This window comes from Akebia trifoliata, chromosome 16, assembly GCF_017979445.1.
Source record: "Akebia trifoliata isolate Shusen 1 chromosome 16, ASM1797944v1, whole genome shotgun sequence".
Taxonomy (NCBI): Eukaryota; Viridiplantae; Streptophyta; class Magnoliopsida; order Ranunculales; family Lardizabalaceae; genus Akebia; species Akebia trifoliata.
The window spans coordinates 24904280-24920205 of record NC_141390.1 but is presented as its reverse complement, the minus strand read 5'-3'; positions in this window follow the sequence as shown (position 1 = coordinate 24920205).

Below are 15926 nucleotides of genomic sequence, written 5' to 3'. Positions count from 1 at the left end.
GGGACTGGGTAAAAAGAAAGGAATTTTGAGGCTCAAAAACCCAAATGCCCCTTGTGTGGCATTTCCTTTTAAATTATTTCTTTTTCTTTAAATTTTCTTCCCCATTTGAATTTTTTTCTTTTGAATTTTTTTCATTTCTTATTGTGTGGGGAAATAGATTTTTTTTATTGATGTGGTCGGGCCTGAAGTAATTTCTCAGGTTGCCTACGTACCCCAACATTTTGGGATCAGACCAAAACGTAGTTCAAATTTTTCCCTCCCTTAGGTTAGGTGATCGGGCTAAGAAAGAAGAAGGCATAATTTTTTTCTTTTTGAAAAGGCTGCGAAAGGGTTGAGAAAGGATATATTGAATTGGGTAACAGGAGAATTGATCCGGCCAAAGATGGCCTCCTTAAATGTAGTACCGTTTGATTTGGTCAAGGTTGGTTGGTTCTGGTAACTCGATTCCATCATGATCTTGAAGTTTGACAGCCTTTCCTGGTAATATTTCCTTAATGAATGAATTTCTCCAATTGGATTCAGACTTTCTCCTATAGTCGAGGAGGAGTGTTCAATTTTCTTTGAAGTCTGATAGTTAAATGCTTGACTTGTAAATGATGAGCTTTGACCTTTTTGTCCAATGCACGGGTGACTCTTCTTAGATAAGTTTGCACATGGTACAGGGCTTTAACTCGTTTTCTTCTATCAAGTTTCATTCTTCATACTGCTGACGAACCCAATCTGTTTCTAACAAATGATTTTCCAACAAGACCCTGAGAGACAGAATTTACATTTCAACTGGTAAGATTGTTTCCATATCATACACTAGAAAGTAGGGAATAGCTCCAGTGGAAGACTGTATTGAAGTATGATGTGCCCCTAGTGTGAATGGTAACTTCTCTAACTAATCCTGGTGTGATTGACGCATTGTCTTGATGATTGTTTTGAGATTTTTTTACTAGCTGCTTCAACCTTTTCATTAATCTGAGGACGGTAGAGAGATAATGTGTGATGCCGGATCTTCAACTTTGATCACAGAGTAATGATTTATGCTTTGAAGTACGACCCATTATCAGAAATCAGTTCAAAAGGTATCCCCATATCGATTGATAATATGTGATTTGCAACTCAAGATGTAGTGAGGATAGCACTGGTACATTTTATAACATCTTCTTTGATTCCATTGATATAGACGAGTATCTAGTCCATGTTGAACAACACTCAAGCTTGTACCTAACATACCCTCATATGATCACACGAACAAGTCTTTTGAAATTTCTGAGAAAATTCATTATCCCTTGTGTTCCTCTAGAGATAAGATGGTTTCTATTTGAATCTCTTTAGGAATTTATTTCTGTTCCGAGGTCAATGACCTATGCTTTCTTGAGCCCAACTCTTATCTTCTTGTCTTTGAATCTAGATTATTAGTTAATTCGTTAATGCACTCGAGATATTCAAAAATTTCTTTTGTACGATCAATTCAGAAGGGGCGACAGACACCTCTATAAACTCGACGAACTAACTTGACTCAATAAGAAAGAGTAGGCTCAATATAAGGAAGACATGACCTTGCTAGAAAAAAGGACTCCAGCTAACCCAAATGACCCATGAAAACTCAAGACTACCCAAAACGGGCTTGATGAGAACTGAGACATTACTTACAACCGGTAGGATTGAAGTACTTATGATTTTCAAAGAACAATTGGATGATGTTGAGAAATTTTGAGGTCATTTCTGACTGTTGACTTGATATTGACGTTTACTCTAATTGATCGGATTTACAACCCTACCTAGACGATGGACGATTGAGCTTAGATACAATGATAACCTTTAAACTTCTTTGAAGATGAATTTAACCAATTTCAGTGTCACCCCCTTGATAACATTTTAAATGAACCCTGAGATTTTATTGAATTTTGTGCACCAATCCATTAAAAAGTTCATCCATTTAATGATTATTCAAAAGAAAAATAATTTTACTGCACTCTTGAAAAATATTGACAAATAATGTTTTCATTGAATAACAACTTCAAACATATTTCAATAATTTTTCATGCAAATATATATCATTTTTCCTTCATTTTCTTTTCTTTTGGAAAATATTTTCTTCTAAAAAACATTTTTTCTTTGAAAAATAGTTTTTATTTGAAAAACATTTTCTCTTGGAAAATCTTGTTCTTATGGAAAATATTTTCTAGAAAGCATTTTTTTCTTAGAAAACATTTTTTCTAGAGAATAACACTTTTTCTGGAAAACACTTCTTTTGGGAAACCTTTTTTCCTAGAAAATACTTTCTTTTTTCTTCTTTGAAAATTCGATTTTCATTTTGATTTAAATGGCCCGGTCCACCATGATTGTTGGATCGGGATGGACTGGGTCATTATTGTAAAATAATGGATTTTTTTTTATTGGATCGGTGCACCCATTTTAATTTTTGAAAATAAATTTTTGATCCTTGAGGACAATCATACACTTTGATCTCAACATTTATATCACTCACAAACATTCATCCAACAACAGGCATTCATTCAATAAACAACCCGGGAACACCCACGATAAGTTCGAGTCGTGACCTACTGGGAAGGTTTCTAGACTCTAAGCTTACTACGTGCAATGCATTTTTATCTGGCCACCCTTGCCCAAGCACACCTATATACCTTTCAATACGTGGTGACTTGGTTTGATATACCGTATAGGTGATAATCTAAAACCTCAATTCACCTCTCTGAAGCCAAAAACAACCAGTTCGATCTCCAGTTGAGAGGTGGCGCACAATGCTGAGCAAGGGCCCACTTAAATACCTCTCGTCTAGAATAGACGTAGTCTATCCCCCTCGTACAGTAGGGTACAGCGGGGCAAGATCTTGCTTAGGTACCGATTTTGACCAAGAAGTGCAATTGATATACTTAGATTACCTTTTATACCTACGGGTACAAGTCAAGAGTTGTAGCTTTCATAAATGGTTTGGCATCCCACGAGGGGACCGACCACGTACTAGTACTACGCTGGCAATCGGGACATGTGATTGTGTGGCTTACAATAGGACAAAGGTTCAGGTCACCCCAGCCTGGGTGCATCAATATATCTCTCAGAATCACCTGATCAGACGGTATTAATACCCCCAGTTTGATATACCCTAAGGTACGTGACTGGAGTTGTGGGTTTCATGAATGACGTCGCATCTCCGAAGAGACCGGGCCACGCACTAGTGCCACGTTGGCTAAATGGGACGTGTAAGTGAGTAAAGCGGTAAACGTGCATGTAGTGTGTGCAAAGTAGGGTGGGGTGTGCCCGGGGCCTTTTCAAACAAATGGGCCCATGGCCTAATCAAACCAATCATTATAACATGAATTATATGGATATAAGCACCATTCCAATCACATAAACATTTAATCATGATCAACATTATGACCAACATCAAACATGCATTCCCAATGATATTATGGCATATTAAATAGGCAATTATCATGAATTAATAATATGGTCCGCTTCACGATTTAAACATGCACATATATGGTATGTGGCAATCAATTAGACCCGATCATCGCAATGATTTGATAAATTTTATAGTCCAATCAAGATTATTTTGGGGCGACCAAAAATAATTCAAAATTTCTAAGAATTTCGAATTAAGGGTATAATAATGATCAATGAAATAAAGAGGATGGCTTTGTTCATCATTTTTTTTTTTTTTTAATTTTTTTAAAAAAAATAAGTTGAGCCCAATCAAGGAAATTCAAGAAACAAACTAACCTGAGCATATGTTGCCATTAGCAACATTAAAAAAATTTGATTTCATTATTTTTTAAACTTCCCTTTTTTTAAAAAAACTTTCTACTCTTTATTTTTTTTTTATTTTGATTTTCCCCCTTTTTTAGAAAACAAATTGATCTTAAAAAAAAACCCAAGATAATTTTGTGAGACAGATTATATGCCGCGGCCAATAATCGAACTCATCCGGCACATGTCGAGATCGGCCTTGCTGTTTTAAAACAGCAGGATAACGTCGAGCTCAACAGCAGCTCAACGTCGAGATCACCAGCTTAACGTCGAGATCAGCAGGTTAAATCGTCGAGATCAGCAGGTGAAATCGTCGAGATCAGCCTATAACAGCAGACTAGTCGTCGAGATCAGCTTAGAACAGCAGGCTAATCGTCGAGATCAGCCTATAACAGCATACCAGCGTCGAGATCAGCATGCAACATGGGATTTTTCGACGGATTATTCGCCATTTCAGCGCTGTGATGAGAGAGATCTCTTCATGAAATTCTCTAATGGCGATTATGTGGAAATCGGAGTCGAAAACTCGCGTTCGAAATCGGAGTCAAAACCGCTTGGTAATGAAAAGAATGATCGGAGAAAACTCCACAACTACTTGGAAAACGATGTTCGACTGAAACAAAACGCATGGGGAAGATCAACATTGAGTGATCTCTGATTTCCATCGAGCATCTCATCTCACACAGCAGATCGTATTCCCTGCCTGATCTTCAATCCATCGTTCTCGTTCGATCAAGTGGTGAAGGGTGTCAGCAAACTCGGTCGTCCGTTTGAGTTTCACGGAAACAACGATCGGTTTTGGAATTCTCGAAGAGCAGAGTTCTTCGGTCTGCTGAGAACGACAGAACTAAATGGGGACGAAGAGATATATTCGGTTCTCTTAAAATATTGAAAAAAACAAAAACCAACGAACTTCACTATCGGCACCCCATTGAAAATCATTGGATTTTAAATAGTTCAAAACGACTTATACTAAAGCCACACCATCACAAGTTGTTGTTGACAGAAATTGAAATATTTTTTTTAAAAAAAAAAAAAAATTTTCCTTTGAAATTCTGTATACTGCCAAAGGGCAGCATATATTGCCTATAAAAACATCTTAAAAGAAATTAAAAATAACTAAAAAAAGTTAAATATCGAACATGCTTCCTTTTTTCCCCTTTAAAAAAAATCCTTTGTTTTCCAAACACAGATCGACATTCCTTAAAATAATAAAAAAAAAATCCTTTTCGTTTCATTGTTCCATCCTCAATAATTATCCCTTGAAATTTTGTATTATTATTTAAAGTCACCCGAAGTGACTCTTGACTGAATTATATAAGAATAATAACATGCCAGATTAACATGACCACAACCGTACCGAAATTAATGATTGGACCCCCTCCAATATAAAAACTAGAATAACGTATTCAAAGTTGAACCGAAATTAATGGTTAAACCCACCAACATACGAAAAAAAAAAATCAGATAAACGAACACTAAGAATTAACCAACTAGCAATTAAATAGAATCAACTAAAACTAAAAAAAACTAGGTCATTGGCAATGTTCCCATACTTGGGGTTTTTCAAGTCTGATCCTCAATGTCCCCAGTGGAGTCGCCACTGAAAGCGCCCTCGATCCGCGGGGTGCGCGGATCCGCTTTTGACCCTTGAGGTTTGGGAGTCGCCACTTAGTTATTACGGTCTAGGAACCGATCAATGACTCTAAACGGATAAAAACTAATCTAAAACAAAAAAAAACTGAATTCGGGGATCACGTTACGGGGTTGGAAGGTGTTAGGCACCAACCCCGCCTGGCCAAAGCCGGTCTCTACTAAATTCCCAAGTAAATTACATTGCTAAAACCTAGATAAGAAAATAAATAAAAATAAAAGGTTTACCTTTCCGATGGCAAGGACTTGGTTCCCTCAGATCTGACAAAAAGAACTCCTTGTACCGTACTCCCTTGCTTCGTTCTACTTCCGGATTTGACTTCGGATCTCCGAGGCAAGGTATCTCCTTGTTTTTGAATCTGAACTCTTCAAGTTCGTTGCGGATTTGGGGATGTTTTTAGAAGGCTTTTGGGTGTTTTCTAGACTAAAATTGAAGGAGGGATGTTAGCTAAGGAGTTGGGGCTCCAAAACTAGGGTTTACGGGGGGCTATGGGGTCTTCTAGACCTACTTATCTTAGGGTTTATTATTTGATACGAAAATAGGGTGTGAGCACCTCTATTTATAGATGTTTTTAGGGGTTGATTTGGATAGAGTTAGTGTTTAATTAGAGATCTTTTAATTAGAGTTGTGTTTTAGTTTGACTTGTTTTAGGTAGAATTACGTTTTAATTAGAATTGTTTTAGGTAGAATTATTTTTAAGTTAGAACTCTATTAGATAGAGTTATTAATCAATTATAATTCTATTATGACTTTTGGTCTTATTTGATTGACTTTTAATGTTTTGACTTTAGTCTTAATTGATTGACTTTTAATATTTTGACTTCAGTCTTGCTTAATTGACTTTAATTTTGACTTCAGTTTCACTTGATTGACTTTAATACCTTGACTTCAGTCTTGCTTGATTTACTTTTAATTTTGGGAGAACCCCCCTCTAAAATATCTTTAATTCTTTGGACCCCCAAATGGAGGGGTCCTTAAAGAAATATCCCACGAACCCTCAACAATTTTACCCGAAAGTCTGATTGATCGATTTTTTAGGTTCAAAATTTTAAATTAATTTCATTAATGTTTAAATTTAATTAAATTTAATAATTTAATGTGTTATTTATTAATTTCGGAATTTTTTATCATGAAAATTGTGAAATTACCGTTTTGCCCCCGGAGAGGACTTTTCACATTTTAAGTCAGTTTTTAATGTTCTAGGATGTTTTAGAATCGGTTTTTCGTAAGGAATTCAATGGAAATATTAGTTTTTTGTTATTTATGAAATTTTTTGTGTGAAATGGTTGTGAACTTTATGAGGGGCATTTTCGTAATTTTGTCAAATTCTGTTAAAATTGGTGAAATGATTTATTTGGTTCCGATTTGTCATTTTATGTGTTCGAATGGGTTTTCCTAAGCGTAACGTAGGCTCTAAGGTTTTTTTGAGATTAGGGGTATTTTGGTAATTTGGTAATTTTTAGTGATTTTTATCGTGAAGCTTCTTTTTGGTCTGCAAGATGATGATTTCTATGTTTCTGGGGTCGTACTTTTCCTAGCGTAGCGTGGTTTCTAAGGTTTTGTCAATTCGAGATACCTCATCTGGATTTCTGAAACAAATCTGGTAACAAAGTAAAGCAATGGAATACACATCCATCATTGGGAATCCTTGTGATCGGGTTGACGAGTTGATTAATCAGGCGGATGCAAAAATGGGGTGTCTACAATTATGGATGTTGTTTATCAAGTGGAACAGGTTGAATGCCTTGGAATACTAATATAAACAGAGGAGACTATGCCGAAATTTCGAGGCGCGACCTAGTGTCTCAAGATCTGACATAGGTGTTAACGTTTGGCAAGGCACCACAGTGATACTGCCAGATTAGCCTGAGGTAGGTGGAGGTGGCGCCGCTAGCTCTTGCCTCTAGCACTAAATAATTGCACGAAAACTAGATTTTTTTTTCCAATTTTTGAGTCTTTCGTCGATTCTTCGACACACCATCCCATCCACGTAGAAATTGTTTAAAATACAATTACAAGTATTAAATACATATAGTTTTCATAAAAGAAGCTCTCATTTAATAATAAAAGAGTTCTCACAGACAAAAAACCTTGATTTTCAAAAAGAAAGAGCTTTTGCTCATAAAGAAGCTCGCGCATAACAAATAAGGAGTTATTACTCTTAAAGAAGTTTTCACTTCACAATCAAAGAGTCCCCGCTTACAAAGTATCTCACGGTTCAGAAATAAAGAGATCTCGCTCACAAAAAATCTTGGCCTTCACAAATAAAGAGCGTTCACTCTCAAAGAAGCTAGCATTTCACAAACAAAAAGCTATCGCTCACAAATAAACTCATGCTTCAAACTCAAAAGCCTACACACCCAAAACTCAAAAAAACGACATTCTAAAGAAGCCTGAGCTTCAAATTCAAAAGTCCACACTCCCAAAACAAAAGAGTCTATGTTCTAGGATCCAACATTCGAAAAACCAAATAGCTCTTGCTCTAAACTGAGTTTCATGAAACTACTGATTCCCAACTCAAAGAGTCAACACGACAACAAGTCTACAACCAAGAGTCATGGAGCTACCAACTCCAACTTCAAGATTTGGTATGACGAAAAGTCTATGACTAAGAACTCTCACTCTTAATCGAATTGCATGGAATTGTCGAATCCTAACTAGAAGAATCGGCATGACACCTAGTCTACGATAAGAAATTTGAATTCCACTATTCATTGATAGGGACACCTCCCAACTTGAAGAGTTGACATGACGTTAAGTATATGACTAAGAGTCGATGTTCTATATTGCATTGAGGCAATTCCCAACTTAAGGGAATGATAACAAGTCAACAATCAAATATTCAAACTTTATCTCAAATAAGTGTGGTTGGAGCAACCCCCAACTCAAAATTGTCAACAAAATATTGGCATATTATTTACTAATCCTTAGGAATAAAAGTTATTCTTAGAACCTTGGATCTCATCAAGATACAAGTTCCTATGATAAGGCATTAGGGGAATACAACTATCCCCTTCCTAAAAATTAACAAAAATACTAAATCAAGACAATTAGATTTATTCTAATCAAATCCAACTTGTAGAGTTGGTTCAAAAATATAACTAGCTTGGCCTCTTTGGCCGACCCCTTCCTCTTCTATTGTCCTCTTTAAGTTGTTCAGCTACCTTGGCCAATCCTTTTCTTACTTCCTTGAGGTAGTTCGACAACCTTGGTCGACCCCTATCGTCTTTGTGTTACATCTAGGTGGTCGACTACCATGGTTGAGCCCTCATTGTTTCAAACCTAAAAGATGTAGGACTCATCAAGAAGCCACCCTCTTACTATTACATCCCAAGGAGATTTGACCTCCTCAAGGAACCAACCACTTCATCCAAATAAAGTTCAGCCCCTTTAGGGAGTTAACCTCTTACTACATCATCTGAAGGAGATTTGACCCCTTTAGGGAACTAATCCCTTATTACAAAGTCCAAAAAAGATTTGGTCCTTTTGGGAATCAATCATTATCTCAAATACTTAAAGTGATTTGACCAAGTTTTGTTAATAGTAGTTGATGCTATTACTTATTTTCTTCTTCTATTCCTGTTTAGTAGATAATGGTACTACTATTTCTTCTTTTCATGCTCCTACTTAATAGCTAATGCTATTACTTAGTCTCATTCTCCTTCTCCTTCTCCTTATCCTGCTCAATAGTTGATGTTATTACTTCTTTTTTTTTTCAGTGAATTCTAGTTCTCTTTTTATCTTGATCCACTAAATAAAGTTAATGTTTGTAGATCAAAAAATCAAATAGTTATAATATAAATGAGATCAAAAGTATGCAATAAATTAAGCCTAGATTATTAGATATGCATTAACTGTTCTCTGTAAGACATGATTATTCTTGAACTTATCAAAGAATGAAACATCAAAACTTTGAGAAACATTCAATGTTCAACCTAATAATAAATATCTAACACAATAATAAAATTAGGAAGCCATTACGAGAACTATAAAACACTAATAAATTTTGTTTCAGCTTCCTCAACCAATCTAACGAAGATTTAACCAATAGTCATCGCAAGAACAATAAAATAAAATATATATCATGTAAAAGAGAAGAGAGTGAAAGAAAGAAATATTTTTATTACTTCTTGACTTGAAATCGATAGAGTCTCCAAGGAAATGAGAGATGGGAGATCCTTTTGGGGGAGATGATCATAGAGATCCGATGCCCTTTAGTTGGGTCTCCTATTTATAGAAGGACCAGATTAAGGTTTTTTGGGTAATTAAGATTTCGAAAATATTCTATGATTACAAAATATCAAAGTCCTATTTCAATACGAATGTCTTTCAGTCGTCAAACTTCAGTACAAATTTCGAGACTTGATTTTCTTCGTTGATCGTGCCACCGTCGTTAACTGTGACGCTGTGTTATAATTTTGCTTAATTGACTTGAATTTTAATCCACGATCTTATTTTGAATCTTGGGTCACAGTTGTAACTTCTGAGTTTTCTAATTCTCCCTTAGACTTTGCGAATATTTCCTATTACATATAAATAATAGTAATTAGTTTTGAATTACATAATTAAATTGAAAACAAGAATTATTATGGACTAACAATGAACTATATGTAATTAGAAGGTTTAATGTATGATTTACTGATAAATTCTTATGTAATTAGGGCTCTATAAACGACTTTCTAGAACCTGATCACTTGTTCTAATTTAGTAACTGATGTTACCGCTTCTTCTCCTTCTTCTATTCTTACTTACTAATTGATACTACTACTGTTACTACAACTCTTCCTCCCACTTTTGGGAAATACTCTAAGGAGATTATCCACTAGGAGAATTGTGTAAAGCAATCCAATGAACAACCTAACAAAGAAATATAATTAGTTAGCTAAAGTTACCTAAGTAGCAAAGGTCATTACAATATGTTTTACTGTCAAGGGAAAGCACACATGGTACCTGAGAGTGTTATCGACACATGACTCGACTGAGTCAACTTGAAGAACTAAATAGTCATCAAATTGGATCAATTATATATTTATGATCACCCCTTATGAATGTTATAAGATTCGTGAGGAGTGGGTCTTGATTATTATCAAAATATCATGAACTTTTATTACCATAAATACTATATAATATGGGTGAGTGATTACAATTGAGTTTACTACTCCCATTAGATAGCCTACTTTATAAATAAGTAAGCCTCTCCCACTCAAACCTAAGGCACAAGCCATATACAACTCTAGTGTTCTTATTCTCTTCTTAATCTTTAATTTTCAACAAGTACTAACTTGATTGTCGGAGGTTCATTAGGCGACACCATACCAATGTCTTTTTAGTTAAAGATGAGAGAAAGATAATCCTAAAAAGGAACGTTCAACAAAAAAGACGATTGAAAACTTAGAAGATCGTAGAGAAGCATTAATTACAGTGCATATAATTACAGTGCATATCTCTTAGGATGGGAGATCTGAAAAATCCCCACACATAACATAATGGATTGTATAAGATCTTACTTGTCCAATTGATTATATTAGCACACATGGACTCATACCTACTGTGTTCCATGTGTCAAGTATGAAAGGCCCCCATTGGGGTTGCCTTAGCAATAAAATTACCGACAAGGTTTACTCTTTTTTCTAGTGTTCAAAATTGGGTGGCCTCTTGACTTTCCTTGTTACATGGTGGTAAACTTACGTGGGGTGTCCATAGGGACTAGTCCCATCCTAAAATTGTACGAGGACAACTTGCGTTATATATATATATGCAAATATTAAAAAAAAAATTGTGAAAGATATTGTCCTACATTACACATAAAAAATGTCATGGTGTCACGATATTTTAGACTTGTGGACCTTCATGGATGTTTGGCCCACAGACACAGATTTATATGCAAGAAAAAAGGATAATGCTGAAGTAATATTGTACAGGACATCACGAGTGATCTCATGGTTCCTACATACTTCCAAGTCAGAAATGTCCCCGCACAATGTTACTCTAGCACAACTCAAGAAAAAATGGATTGAAAGGTGAATCTTAGAAGTTGTTTTGAAAGTTTCAAATAGAGTAATGATTTTTTGACTCCGTCATGTGGTACACTCAAAATACTCTCTTGACGTCAGGAGAGTATTTTGAGTATGCCACGTGGAGGGAGTCAGATTATCATGAGTACAATTATTGTTCAAATTCAATGTTCTAGTAGACATAATAATAAAGTTGAGGGCCCTATGAAGGTGTCATATGGCGTTTTGTGGACCTCTTATTGGAGTTTTTCTGTCCAAAACTTACCAAGAAGTTCAGCCCGTCCTCATTATTATTATTATTATTATTGTTATCATTATTATTATTATTTGAGAAACCGTGCAATAGTTTGCCTTAAAAACCTATTTGCAGTGTAAACTTTTTTGTCCACTTTAAATGATTTTCTACCCTCTCCATCAAATAGATGGTTGAGATAAGATGTAAAACATAAATTTCCTGAGATCATAAAAACAAATACATTTTTCTTAGCCTTGATATTCATGTCCACTTGGTGACAAGGATATTTTCCTGCTTTAAGATAAAGATGATTTTAGACATGAAAGAGACAACTCTCTCACATTATTATCATACCACTTCACACAAGATAGACGCGTGGTTTAGCACCCTGTAACAATTTTTGGGTGGTTGAAAGAGTGACACAACAACGATACAATAAAATCATATCCCTAAAAGGTTGAGAGATCAATAGTCGTTTATTTTTAAAATCATGGATCTGACCAAAAAAATTTTTATTTTTCTGAATTTTGTGTCAAATTAGATCTAAACCATGATCACAAGTAGGCTGCCAAGTTATTTTTCCCCACGAATTATTAAGGGCAACTCACACCATAACCTAATTATTGTCTTAAATCGGTTAACATTTTCGGAATGGACTGATTTTTGGTGAGGATAATCTCTATGATGAGGATAGTATCATCACCAAAAATCATCCCATTAAGAAACTTCTAACCCATCAAAACAAGTTTAAGAATTGTAAATCGTCTATTTTTTCTTTTGTAAATCAGTTTTGATATGATTAGAAGTTTCGGAATGAGCTGATTGTTGCTGGGGATGATCTCTACATCATAGAGACCATTCTCACCAAAAAATCAGCTCATTCCAAAACTTTTAACCCATATGAGACAACAATTCGACTATGGTGCGGGTTGCCCTCAGTAATTCATGTAGAGCTTTTACAATTACCCATAAATAAATTTTGAGTTTTATTAAGTATCAACAGTGGACCTGATTTGATATATGATCAATGGGTGGGACCGTACTCTTCAACTTATTTATTTCCAAGCTGTACAGCTTGGTAAGCTCTATTGAAGAGGTGGGACAGGATTCTGTGTTTTTTTGGACATGTAATGTAGCCGGCTCAGAGCCTTGGACTACATATCTTTAGGCTTCCCCACAATAATCAAGATGAAAATGAAATTAAGGTCCCCAACTTATTTATGACTCAAAATTCAACGAGGTCCTTTACAGCTTAGCGAGCTCTATTCAATAGGTAGGACCTCATTCTGTGTTTTTTTAACATGTAAAGCACGTGGCTCAGAGCCGTAGACTGCATGTCTTTAGGCTTTTTCCACAAAAATAAAGATGAAAATGAAATTAAGGTCCCCATATAATGGAGTCGATTATATAAGATTACACAAGGTTGATGTAACCTTATGAATGTGATATGTGGCGTTTTGTGGGCCTCTTATGGTAGTTTTTCCTTCCATAGCTTACCAAGGAGTTTTCACGTCCTCATTACTGTTCTAAAGAAAATAATGAAATACTTTGCCTTAAATAATTACTTAAAAAGATCACACAATGATATGCACGTGTTGGGGAAATTTTCTCCATTCCTCATCAATTAATCATTAGAAAAGTAAATGGCACAAATGAAACACGCAAGCGATTTTTTTGGTGAGGTTATTCATGAATTCAACTATTACATTCCTAGGTACCTTCGTGAACCATCCCATTATAAATCATATAATTCCTATTACATGCCATTCCTAAAATCCCCTTAGAACATCATATGTCCCTTTCTTTCACGGATATAAACAGAAATCCCTTAAAGAAAAAGAAGGATTACTTAGCTCAGAGGTAAGACCTTGTGGAGGTTGTTCGCAAGGTCTTATGTTCAAACCCCTTCTTATGCTTGTCTAGGTTTGGCGTAACCCTTTTGATCTTTCAAAAAAAGAAAGACCCAGAAATCCTTTAAAGGAATGCAATAAATCCTATTTAATTAAGAATTTTAATTGTTCAATTCTTATTATCTAAAGAAGACAATTCCTTTCAATTAGGAGCCTTGCCCTATTGAAATTCTATCCTTAACCCCATAAGACTAAATTATGTGATGTGGTATGGTACATTGGTCTAGTGTAGATATTGGGAAAGGTACTAGTATACTCCCTTCAAGCTACATTAAATCATATTGCATCAAGATTTGAATTGATTGGTGCCACATAACCTATATTGATGGAGTGATATTTTTTTCTCTCACATCAATCCCTTCTTAATGGTGCATATTCATTTAATCAAGAGTCTAACTCAATTGAAGCACACTGAATGGCATATCAAATATGTTTTTAAAGAGGCGAAGAACGTAGTAGATGCACTTGCTTCCCATGCGTCTTCTACCTCTTCCTCTTGTTTTTTAAATTCTGTAAACTCTCTTCCTTTTTTGGCTTATAAAGCTTTTATGGTGATCTCTTGAATCTCTCGAGTCCTATACGAGTTCATACTGTTGAAATATGGATTAAAAATTAGTTAGGCTTGGTCTAAGTGTGCGTTTGATGGGTCGGTCCAAGGTATTTTGGGTTGGGCTTGTAACTTATGTAAGTGACCCACTTATATGGTGCTTTTAAAAAAGGCTTTGTTCTTTTGTTGTAAGAAGTATAATTTCAACTTTAAGTTTTTTCTAGAGAAGAGTGTAGAAAAGGAAAGAAGCCCACGAGAAAACAGTCTTGGGAAGATTTAGATCTTGAAGAAGGTGAATCTAAGTGATAAAGGGAGTCCTCGGGTTGATTTGACCCGTTTTATTCATAGTGAAATCGAGCTCCAACGCTTATTCCTCCGTAGACGTAACCTTTGGGTGAACCACGTAAAATCTCGTGTTTGTGAGTATTGTGTTCTTTTTTTTTTTCTTTTTTTTTTTTGTATGGTTGTTTATCTCCTTTGCATTTGTTACTATTAGTTGGGTTATCCTTCATTGTCATTATCAAACAAGGTTTGAAAGGTATAGTATATAAGGTGTTTGGTTAATTACCCAATAGGTATTTGACCAAATTAATAGGTGAGCTTCGCAAAGGTGTTCACAAACACAACAAGTCGATGAAAACTTATGTTATCTAGGGTGTTTGCAATGACGGAAAATGGTACAACGATGATTGAAAGTTCCAGTGAAGTGAAGTTTGAGAATGTAGTTAAGACCTTATCTTTCACGTGACCAAAAACAAGTCAAATGGTTCTAATAAGTGAAATCGAACAAAAAGGAAAGAAATATCCAAATGAAAAAAATTATAGATCTAAATCTAAAAGTAAGAAAGAAGTAGAGTGCTACTATTACAAGAAGAATTGACATTACAAAAGATGTTTTAGAAAGTATAAAACGGAGGTAAGAGAAAGGAAGGAAACCGAGCCAAGCTCCACGGCAAGCATAACATTGGAAAGTAATGGAGTGCTCTTAGCGGCATCGTCGGGTAGTCTCACCTCTAACTCTTGAATTTTAGATTGATTTGACTCCTATGAACCTTATGATGGTGGAGATGTTCTAATGGGTAACAATACAATAGCAAAGTCATTAGAATGGGTACCGTGAAAATAAGAATATATGATGGGGTTGTTAAAACCTTGGGAAGTGTGAGACATGTGCTGACCCTTAAGAAAAATTTAATACCCTTGAGCACACTTGACTCAAATGGGTATTCATTTTCGGTAAAGGATGAAGCATTCAAGGTGTCTAATGGAGCCATAGTGATAATAAGAGGTGTGAAATTTGCAAATAACTTCTACAAGATTTCAGGGAACACAATTCTTGGTGGAATTTCAATATCCATAGAGGAAATTATAGCAAGGATGAAACTCAACTTTAGCACTTAAGACTTGGCCATATGAGTAAAAGAATGATGCAAGAGTTGTACCGATGATAATTGTTGAAGGGTGTTGGGCATGCAAACTACAATTTTTTAAGTTTTGTGTGATGGAAAAAGAAAGTAAGGTGTCATTCAAGATTGCAAACAAATAAATCAAGAGTAAGGGATGACTAGACTACATTTATTCGATGGGGGGGGGGGGGGGGCGCCCGCACCTGCTAAATCAAAAGGTGGAGCTTCCTACTATTTCACTTTGATGGATGATTAATTCTTCAAGAAAGATTTGGGTCTATCTTATGAAAGAGAAATCCAATGTCTTTACCATGTTTGTTGAATGGAAGACTGAGGTAGAAAATCAAATGGGGAGAAAAATAAAATACTTGAGAAGCGACAATGAGGGTGATGTCACACCC